Raw genomic sequence first — 11,461 nt, 5'->3', positions numbered from 1 at the left:
GCTGAATCATTGCTGCATATGTGGCACTGCCACAAGTGAAATGCGCTGTCCCAGCACCTCCAAGCACAAACAAGCAAGAAAACTACATACCTCTCCCGAATGTGCCATAAAATTTACGAATTTGGGCTCGTTCTACGACTGTGTTGCGCCAATATTACAAAAATGAGTTTGTTTAGGAGAAAGTTTACCTCGTCAGTCTCTGAACCTGCCATTTCAAGTCTTATGCTGGTGAAGGGCTCAAGAAGGATATCTACTCAGAGTAAGTTTATATGTACAAGTTCCTGAAGCATGCAAAATTGGAAACAGCAAGGTCATTAAAGAATTCACCGACGATTACTATACTCCCTCATGTGAAGTTTGAGTGCAGCTCGATGCGTGTTTTGATTTCGCGATATATTGACTTGCGCGAACAATCTGTCTCGTGCGGCAAATTGCAAATGGAGCGAAGTGTGGTGCGACTGCCTCGCTAGTCGGGAGATCGCGAGAGGCAGTGCGTGAGTGCGATTCACAGCAGCTGCCACAGGCATACCTCCGCTCATGCAGCGCTTTGTTTTCATATGTAGTATCGGTGGATGCCATAGGCAGGTTGCGAACGTAGTTCCCGCGCCTACTAGGGCGCCCCTCGCGGCGGCGAGCGCGTAACCGGCAGGATACGACCGGCCCGCTTGCGTTCGGAAAGCCTGTCTGTGCACTGTTTCGCGCGTAGCTGTTGCCTTTTTTGAGCAATGCCGAGGTGCAACCCGAGCTGTTGAATAGTGGGCTGCAAAGCACGTACACCAACTCACGAGGAACAAAGTTTTGCAGGTTTCCAAGCCGACCGTATGAAGCACAACGGCGTCAACCCTGAATAGCACTCGTCCGGCGGCATAAGCTGTTTTATGTTCCGGCGTTATGCCAAGTGCGTTATAACGCTGAATTCTTTGCTTTTACAGCAATGATGGCAGCAACGGGACACCTGCAGTCAATGGCGTAGCTAGGTCGTCTGGCACCCGGGGCCCATAGGTCTTCTGTCCCCCCCCCCCCCCCCCCCCCCCGGGTTTATTCGAGGAAGGCGAGGATATCAACAATTTTGCTGTGTCTTCAGACGTATATGACCCCCCCCCCCCCCCCCCACTGGCCCCGTTGCTACGCCACTGCCTGCAGTGCGTACCAGGATATGCAGCAAACAAAGTAGTTTGTTCCCACACTGTACCGCAGTAAAGCTGTGGAACTATTTCCCAATCCTCTCCCATTCAAACAGCGCTAGGGCTTGCAGCCGGCCGAGCTGGCATACACTTCTGCGCCCAGCATATCAACTAAGGGGCAGTTGAGATCACCAAAATTTTTGACAACGTGGTTTATTGGAACCTCCTTTGCACGCACTGAAAAATCGCAACCAAAGTATCGCACTTCCAGTAACTTGGGCGAAAATATTTTCCCAGGGTAGTCTAACACAACTGGTAAGTTCATCCCCTTTTTTTGTGTTTGGGGAGAGCAACGTTAGAATACCTCTGGTAGGTCTTTCGAGTCGTTCGTACGCCCCACGTTCTTGGATGAGATGTTTTGGATTCCTATTTACCGTCCTGTATGTACAGGGAAACTACCGCCGCGTTCTTGCACTTCCCTGCGATGCCAGCACGGTAATCGCAGCTCCCCGCTAGGATTTGTCTGCTGTCGCCGATCTTCAAGAATCAATGCCGCCTGTAATTTCATGCGTCCGTCCGTTAATAACGAAGTAACTTACGCTGAGCTTCACGCATCTCGCTGGTGCGTTATTTTTCGTTTGCGGAATAAACCTAGCAGTCACTTCCCATCAGTGCGAGTTCAACACTTCCCTCATGTCGTAGACGTGCCCCACTTCAAATAGACGACTTCCTTTCTCTAAATTCTTTTCACGAAAAAAGCTATGAAGATCTTGTAATTCCCGAAACCCGGTTAAAATTAATATCGGCACGCTGTTTCGCGCCATCGCTACCATTTGACAGGGCGCCAAGCACGCAGCGCGAGCTGCTGACGCCGTGAGCACCGTGGCCGTGAGTAATCCTACCACATTTGCGCAACTATTCGTCAGATGGCGCTAGGGGTCGTAACGACAGGGCGCCGCCTAGCACTTGCAACGTGCCCATAGGCACTGACAAGGGGGGTGGAGCAGGGGGCTCCGTGGCCAGAGTCCCCTCCGGTGTTTTCCGGGGGGGAAGGGCGGACGTAGCCCTACGGCGATGCCGAAGCCTACCCCCCCCCCCCCATAAACTGTCACGACCAGAGTTATCCACATTATTTCAATTTCTTTTTTCTGTAGGTTTTCAACATTTCATTGTGGCTAAACGTTTACGTCATTGTTGGCACGAACGTGCACGGATTCTAATTCATACTTTCGCTTTATTTTTGCAAATCCTGACAATTGGAGGACAAGTGCATTAAAAGCGCCAGCGCGGCTACCTCATCGGTATTTTCTCACTTCAATCTTTTTTTCTTTTTTTTTTAAGGCGAAAGGCTTATATCTCTGTTTAAAGGTCGTGTTGTGACGTACAGAAAAACGAAGCGCGCCGGGAAAGGGACACCGCAGCGCCGGAGGAGGGTTTTCACAAAGGGCGATGGAAGAGCACGGAAATGGCGGTAGCGGCGCCCATAGTACGTTCTAGAGACGACGGCAGCCCGCTCACGTCTTCTATACGGCACCGCATGGGCTCGGAGCTTCATTCCACATCGCTATGGCTGACGGCGCATCAGGTCCTAGTCGCGGGTGGGGAAGACCGAGAAAGTATGCCAACGGCAGAGGAGGTTAGAGCAGCTCGAAATGCCACTCGTCTTAACCGCCGTCGGGAGGAAGCGCTGTGGATGAAGCTGTGGCTGCGGCGTGACGAAAGCAACAAGCGGCCCTAATGCGACGCAGGCGTTCTGGGAATCAGCAGAAAGTTCAACAGCAGAACAACAGAAGGTCCAACTAGGCTTTCACCTTTACAATCTTAGGAAGTTCTAAGCATCCCGCGTAATTTGATTTCAACTGTGAACACTATGTATACATGCACGATATATTTAAATGCATGCACAGGACAAAGTTTATTACGTTTTTTAAAGAGGAGGTGGCCAGCTAACCAGTATTCCCAATGATATGGATAGAAAATATGTTGCTGTATGTTCACCTCGCTTCAAATTTCTTTGCGTGCTTTTTTGAGCACGAAAAAACCTGCAGACTTCAGTGTCCCCTTCGGCAGTCTTGAATCAATGGTGTGTGAAATGAACGTGAATTATATGTGTCTCAGTATTGCTTCTCTTTACGGTAGGCAATGCTAATGACTCGTGAAAATAAACTCCTCTAATTATTTAAAAAATTTATCAGGGATGGAAACATTGCCAGTTCCATGCCGAGGTCATACATATATATATATATATATATATATATATATATATATATATATATATATATATATATATATATATATATATATATATATATATATATATATATATATATATATTCACTCTAACCTAAATGAGGCCAAGCCGGATTCATTTGAAACCGGAATGAATAGTAGTCACGGACAGCACTGCTTATGCGCGGTATGGCAGCAATAAAATAAAAAAAAAAAAACAGTGACATTTCTCTTCGTGAACGCGGGTAACGCGCAAGCGTATGGATGCTACCGACCTTTTGTGCATTGCGCTTAGAATGTTTGCATTGTGACAAGCCACCTAGCACGTTCCTCGGGAGTCTCCTGGGCACGCCAAGTCCATGCCTTTTCTTGGACTTGTTCAGCTCGTGCCTGGCAGTTGGTGACGACTTCGGGGTCGGTCGACTCGCGCTTGGCCTGTCGCTGCTCCGTCCTCACTCGGCGCTCGGTCTCTCGATCATGAGACGAAACCGGTGATCATGAGACGAACCACAGAGCCCATAGCAACTGCCACAGGCGGTCAACCCAGCGCGCCTCGGCACAACGTTACTATATAGGGACCCTGTCTAGTAACGGTGCCCCGGCATACCCTCCTCCGTGATGCTTCGCATCCTTTCTCCTTGGATGGGTGGGTGTTATGAGCGTCCACTTTGAAACAGGGCAGTGAGTTGCGCCACCAAGCTCTTGCTATTATACTGTCTAATGTCCTCCCTAGATTAAAAAATAAAAATAAAAGAAGACCACGATGAATTTTCATAACCAAGTTTTCTTAGCCCCTGTTGTGAACTTTGTTGTAGACCTCCGTTTTTTGTCATTTCCCTACTTCCACCAATCTTCCAGTCGCCTCTTACTAAAAATGTTTACTTTTCCCCTGCTCTCGCTGAACCCAAGTGTTCAAGGAGGCCAGTGGTGCCTAAATCGACTGCTGGACAAATATCTTCACATTCTAATAAAACATGCTCCATCGTTTCCCTAGCTTTACCGCAGCAAGCACATGCTGCTTCCTTCTTATATCTCACTTTATAGGTGCGTGTTCTAAGACATCCTGATCTCGCTTTGAAAAGTAATGAGCTTCCCTTTGAGTTATCATAAACTTTCTTTCCTGGTTTCGTTTTTCCCTCTTGAGTAGTTACTCATGGCAGGTTTCCTTTCCATTGCCGCCACCCATGAGATTATTTCAGCCTCTCTGACTTTCCGCTTGACCGTCTTTGCGAATGCGAATGTTAGAACATATGTTAGCAGGCAAATCATTAACATATATGAGAAAAAGAAGGGGGGCCCAAGACGGTGCCCTGAGGTACCCCAGATATAACGGAGGAATAAAAAGATGAACATTTATTAGCAAAGACATGTTAGGGGATAGATGAATAAAATCCCCGGAGAATAGTAGATGAATTTGGCACTGTTAGAGCAGAACAAACGGACAAGAAGTCGGGTATGGGTGGGTACGGCTGAATACATAGATGAGGGAAGTTTTCGTAGGGCTAAAATGATAGCCAATAACTCTGCCTGAAATACTGGTGTAAATTCAGGCAGTCGAAGAGAGAAAGACCAATTTAATGACGGCGAGGAAATGCCCACTCCTGCCTTCTCTTCACTGACAGAAGCATCTGTGGCTATTACTGTATCTATAGGGAGGTTCTCAAGGTGGGCATCTACTAAACCTTTTAGGTATCTAATAGGCAGACGCTTGGCGTTATTAGGAAATATGCTATCGAATTCAACGCTTACTGTCGCAGTAGGTAAATTTGGGAAAACCACATCACGGATTGATACTTGCAATGGTTCTAATAGCTTCTGCGCCAAAATTGACTGGGGACGATGCAGTCGAGACCATTGAGTCGCAAAGAATGCAGTCAGCTGAACACATATATGAACACATGAACACATCTGAACACATATGAGCACATATATGAGGAGCGTCTCCGGGGAGAAGCATAGATATTCAGTAATGTCTGGACTGTCAGTATCCGAAATCGAGTTTGTAGAGAAGGCAGGCGAGATCCATGATAAAGAATATTATTCGTTATAAATTTTGGGAGGTCATGACACAGACGTAATGATTCGCGTTTTAAAAGAAGGAGAGACAGGTGAGGGCGTAATTTATGAGCAGGACCTCCAGAAAATAATACGCAACCAAACTCTATACAATGGGGCGGACATACATAGAAGAAATCAGCAGCAGAGTCTCCCTGCGCATTCCAAAATGACTGTTGCTGGCTCTTCGTAATAAACCAACAGCCCGTGTTCCTTAAGATGGGATGTATTCTATGTTTGTCCGCCAATTAAGCTTTTCTGTATAAATCATTCCAAGATATTTTAATGATTCTACCTGTGAAATTATCTCCTGATCATACGTCATTGTTATCCGGACGGAAAAAAGTTAAGGTGAAAACTATGATGGCACTTTTGTAGACATTTAGCGACATTTGTATTCCCTTAAGCCGCATTTCAATTTGGTTCAAATACGACTGCAATGCTTTATAAAGGCTATGTACATCGCTTAACACCGAAAAAAATGCAATATCATCAGCGTATACGTATACCTGCACATCACGGCTTTTAGGAATATGACTTAGTAAAATAATTAAAAGTGTGGGGGAGAGCACTGGGCCTTGAGGAACACCGTTTTGATAGCAATAAAATGGACGTCCGCTGAGGAAATTACGAATCCATGCAATTATGTATTGTGGAAGATTCACACTTTCAAATCTGTCGATAAAGATGGTGTGCTCGACATTGTCATACGCTTTCGCTATGTCTAATGTCACTAAGGCCGCGTGCTGATTTTTGCAGCGAGCGAGTTGAATTCGACTCTCCAAGTCAACATGAGCACACCAAATTGTGCACCCAGGCCTGAATCCTATTAGAAAGTCACTTAATATTTCGTTGTCGCCTATCCACCGTTCGATATAACCATACAATGCTCTCTCAATGAACGTTACAAGATTTTAAGTAAGAGAAATAGGCCTAATGTTATCTATTGTGTATCCATCACCCTAATTTTTAAGTAGCGGAATTACTTTGGCAACTTTCCAATCTGGATAAATCAGTTTTGTAGGCTGTCGGGACGTTGTCTTCTTTTGAAACATCCTACAGAGAACACTAATGTATCTATAGACAACACCATACACTATTCGCTATCTTCTATTGAGGAATCTCACTGATTTACGTCACGATCTGATTGTGCTCTCTAACGGTACCACTGCACCAAAATCTTAGATATGACAGCTTTCTGACGGTCGTTATGAGACCGTGTAAAGCACATTCAATTGCCTTCACAACGCTTTTTTTAGGATCTCGGTTCGTTAGGATATTTTTCTGCTATAATTCATGGTGAGTTATATACAAAACTTGCCTCTTTGACTAATGCGGAACCTGCGATTATCGCTAGCAGGGCCCTTCTTTTCAAAACTGCGGGTGATCAATGTGTTGACCAAGGAGGTTGGTGTTGACATTGAGGTGCAGCGTTCGCATCTTCTACTACGAGTAGTCTCTGCAGCTCATTCCTTGCACACACCTGCAGTGCAAGAGGCTGGTACCATTCACGTTCCGGCCACCAAAGAAGACATTACTGCTACAATTTTCATGTGAGAACCCATCCACGTCACATCGGCTGCCATTGCAAGAGCTGTAGCAGACGATCCGAATTCTTAGCCGGAAGTGGGCCGTTGATTGGTGTATTTGTTTTTGAGTGTACACAAATTACTGTTCATATATATGCCATTAAAAAATCTCAGTGCCCTTCCACTCTGTGAAGAAGGACGACGAGCGAAGCTGTATATGTGGGCCCATAATGGTGAACTGCACCTCCGCCGCGGGTTGGCCCGACATTGCACTATCTTCGGGATCGGCCCACGTATGGGGAGTGCTTAAGCCTGCTTTACCTCCACAATGCCTCTTGACCTCGAGCGTACCGGAATCTTGGAAGAACGCCAACATAATCTTAATCCATAAGAAAGGGGACGCCAAAGACTTGAAAAATAATAGACCGATCAGCTTACTGTCCGTTGCCTACAAAGTATTTACTACGGTAATCGCAAATAGAATAAGGAACACGTTAGACTTCTGTCGACCAAAGGACCAGGCAGGATTTCGTAAAGGCTACTCAACAATAGACCATATTTACACTATCAATCAGTTGATAGAGAAATGTGTGGAATATAATCAACCCTTATATATAGCTTTCATTGATTACGAGAAATTGTTTGATTCAGTCTACACCTCAGCAGTCATGCAGGCATTACGGAATCAGGGTGTAGACAAGCCGTATGTAAAAATACTGAAATATATCTATAGCGGCTCCACAGCCACCGCCAGGAACATTTAAAGCGGAGAAATACATTAGCGTTCCAGGTACTTTCTTAAGAAAACGTCGATTCACGCATTGAAGCGCTAAAGTAGCTCGAGCTCAAATGCATTTCTCCGCAAAGTGCGGCAGTTAAATATATCGAAATTGGTATCACCTTGAGAATTCGTTCCAAGTGGATCCACCTTGCGAACTCCACGGCTGGAATTTGTAACTTGCAATATGGCTCATAAGGTAATTAGTGAATTTTGGCGAATTAGTCGATTACACATTTCAATTCTTTGTGCAACTAATGCCCGCCTCTGGGACTAGACCAGCTCACAGAATAGTATAGCGCCATCTGCAACAGGCAACCTTTAAACATTTTTGAGAATGTTTACTGAAACACCCGGCATGTTTGTATCCCGTGCTGCCCCCGTTTATTTGTTGCGGCCCTCGGAGGGGCGTCTCCGATTCTCAATATACACTTGCTTCCCGAACCAAATCATTACGAAAGGGCTCTGTTATACATGTTCAGGGAGAAAGCGGTATCATAAGATTGCAAGACGGTTAAATTGATAAAAGACGGAGGGGATATCTTACTGGAAAAGCTTGCGACTTCCTATTCTAAATGCCTGATCACTTTAAGTGTGCCATAGAGTTGGAAGAGTGCCAACATCATGTAAGAGCGCCAAGGCCCGGGCGAAGAAGACTGAAAGCTCGTCTCCTTTGTGATTTCCTACCTTTTTTTCCACTGTACGGCCAAGCAAATGCGTCGGCTGCCTCCATTCCAGATGCATCTGGCTTGCAACAAACATTGCTGTTGAGCTTATGTAACACTGTATTTCCCCCTGCAATAATGACTTTGGGCGCTGCAGGTACTTGAAATAAATAAATAAAAATAAAAGTGTGTTGTTGTTTGATGCTAGCCCTTGGGCATTGCCGAACTACGGCCGTACAAGGCAAGCGTTTGGTATTTAGCGATGAGGCATAAGCTTTTACGTAGAAAGGAGGCTTTGCGAGAGCCCCGTCCACAAGTTTGAAGTACAACGTTCTAAACCGCTCGTGTCAGCACTTTCTATCTGGAGTGGGTAGGGCAAAGCATACGCAGCACTCGGGCCACGAGCTTCGCGTGAGTTTGCTAAAAGTTAGCTACCATTTTTAAAGCAAAGTAACGCAAAATTTCTACCACTAAGCCTTTTCACTTCCTTGCCATCACAGATAGAATTATGGACGGATGGGATGATAGTGATGTGGACAGGTCCTAGAGTGCATTTTTGGACTATGCATATATGAGTCACTTTAGCGCAGAGCATTTGACCTGCTAACCGGAGAACAGTGTACACATGTGGTGTGTTCACACCAGAGTTGCGGAGTGGTAAACCCGTAGTTGGAATGATTCCGAAATCATTCCACGTATTCAAATGCTCGGAATGGAATGATGTTACCAGTCTGGCAGATGGAATGGGAATGGAATGGAATGCAGAGATTCCGGAATGAAGCATCCGCTGTTTCGCGGACGCATCAGTTGGCAGCGGTGACAGCGGCGGAGCAGAAGGCATAATCCCTGACTGTTGCACATTGCAGGTTAGCGAACTTTTCAGATAGTTCTAGAAGTCTAATAAGTATAGTTTTGCTGTCACCGCTGCCACAAAGTGTGACACTTTTGTTCGTTGCTGCAGTCATTAGAAATGGCTAGGGATCTTTCAAAACAACTACACGATTTCAAGGATTATCCAAGGAATTAATTCAAAAAGTTAAAAGAATCTCTTTAAAGAAGCATGCATGCAGAAGAAAGAGGGCTCCGGGCCTATATTGATGACATAAAGCAAAGCATGAATTTCATAAGTACAGGTCTTGACTATGCTAACAAGCGACTTGATGCTACCTTAACCGAGAACAATTCCCTTAAGAAAAAAAAATGAAGTGCTCCGGCAGCAAGTTCGACCATTGGAGAGGGATCTGGCTGAATGTCAAACCAGTCTTGTGAAATCGGAGCAGTACTCGCGCAACAGAAACCTTGAGATTAAGGGCGTTGCGGAAACTCCCAATGAGTGTTTAACCCATATCCTCGCTAAAATTGGTGCGGTCATCAGTGAGCCCGTCTCCGCCAGCGATATTGATGTAATTCACAGGGTGGCAACCAAAGACAAAACAAAGAAGAACATTGTTGTACAGTTCATAAAGCGCGAAAAGCGAGACAAAGTCTTAGAGAAGGCAAAGAAAACAAAACTTACGAACGGTAACCTGGGTCTGTCACTGGAAGCTTCCGGAACAGAGGCAAATTTGCCTGGTCTTTGTAAATGAGCGCCTGTGCCAATTTTTTCAAGAAATTGCTTGGTATGGAAGTCGCGCGCAAGCGCGAACATGGCTGCAAGTTTGTGTGGGTCAAAAAAGGTGGCATTTTTACCCGTCACGATGAAGCGTCAGCCGTTGTGGCAATAAGACGCGAGAGCGATCTGGACAAGGTTACCGCGACAGGATAGGAGTGCGCATGCTTGGCGCGAGCACTACGATTTTCCAGCATGTGCAAACATGGCTACCGATTGTGTGCTACCTCAGGACATACGCGGTATCACATCTCAGAATCCAGACAAGCTTTTTAAGCTTCTTCATTTAAACGTAAGATCCATTCAGTATAAATTTGGCGAAATTATCACCCTTTTAGAATCATGCAGTGTTAGATTTGATGCACTCATGTTCACTGAGACTTGGTATGGTGAAAACTCGGATCACATTATTTTACCGTGTTACAATAATTTCTTTTTAAATCGGAAAAATTGCAGAGGCCGCGGAGTCCCCATTCAGGTTGCTGTACCAGGTTTTGAAATGCTGCACGAATTTAGCACCGTTACCAGTGATATTAAAATAATTTGTATTAAGAAAAATAAGAATGTGTTCGCTGTGCTGTACAGACCGCCAAGCGGCAATCTGGTCACGTTCTTAAACTTCCTTGATTCTTTACTTTCTTGTGCCAATGAAAATGGATGGTTCCTAAGTATAGGCGGTGATATGAAAATTGATGTTCAAAAGGTCTCGAGCCGGGCGAATGACTTTTTGTTTGTGTTGCAGAGTAATGGTTTTCAGAATGTTATAGCAACGCCAACACGCGTTACTCTTTCAACTGCATCTGTGCTAGATTTATTCATTACTAACTTAAATCCTAATAACGTTTTCTCTGGTGTCATAAACAGTGACATCAGTGATCACTTACCTACTTTTTGTATGCTTCAGCGTAACAGCGCATTGAAACAAAATGAGTGGCCTGAACACATTTACCGGGAAATATCATCTATCACGTTAGAAAATTTCAGGGATAAGATTGCTCAAACAGACTGGAAGGAAACATTGACTTTTGAAAACAGCAACAAGTGTTATGACTCATTTTTAAAAATCTTCAAGTAACATTATTTCGAGTCCTTCCCATTACGCACATACCGTAAACAAAAAAGGTTGCGTAAACCATGGATCACGCATGAACATATCAAGCTTATTAAGCATAAGAACAAACTTTTTGACAACTTTCTTAAGTCATGTAGCATGGAAAAATTAACAGAATTTAGAATGTTTCGAAATAGGTTGAATAAAGATATAGAAAGATCAAAAAACTAATATTACAAGCGTGTATTTCACAATTGCTTGCGTGATAGCGGCAGAGTGTGGCGGAAAATTAACGAGGTATTAAACAGGAGCACTAAAGATGGCACGATTGTCAACCTTGTTATAAATAACAAAAGAGTTGGTGGAAAGGAACTAGCTAACCTTTTTAACGATTTCTTTGTTGAAGTTGGCACTAGTACAT

The sequence above is a fragment of the Dermacentor andersoni genome, chromosome 6 (assembly GCF_023375885.2).
Source record: "Dermacentor andersoni chromosome 6, qqDerAnde1_hic_scaffold, whole genome shotgun sequence".
Taxonomy (NCBI): domain Eukaryota; kingdom Metazoa; phylum Arthropoda; class Arachnida; order Ixodida; family Ixodidae; genus Dermacentor; species Dermacentor andersoni.
Note: the sequence above shows the minus strand (reverse complement) of the source record.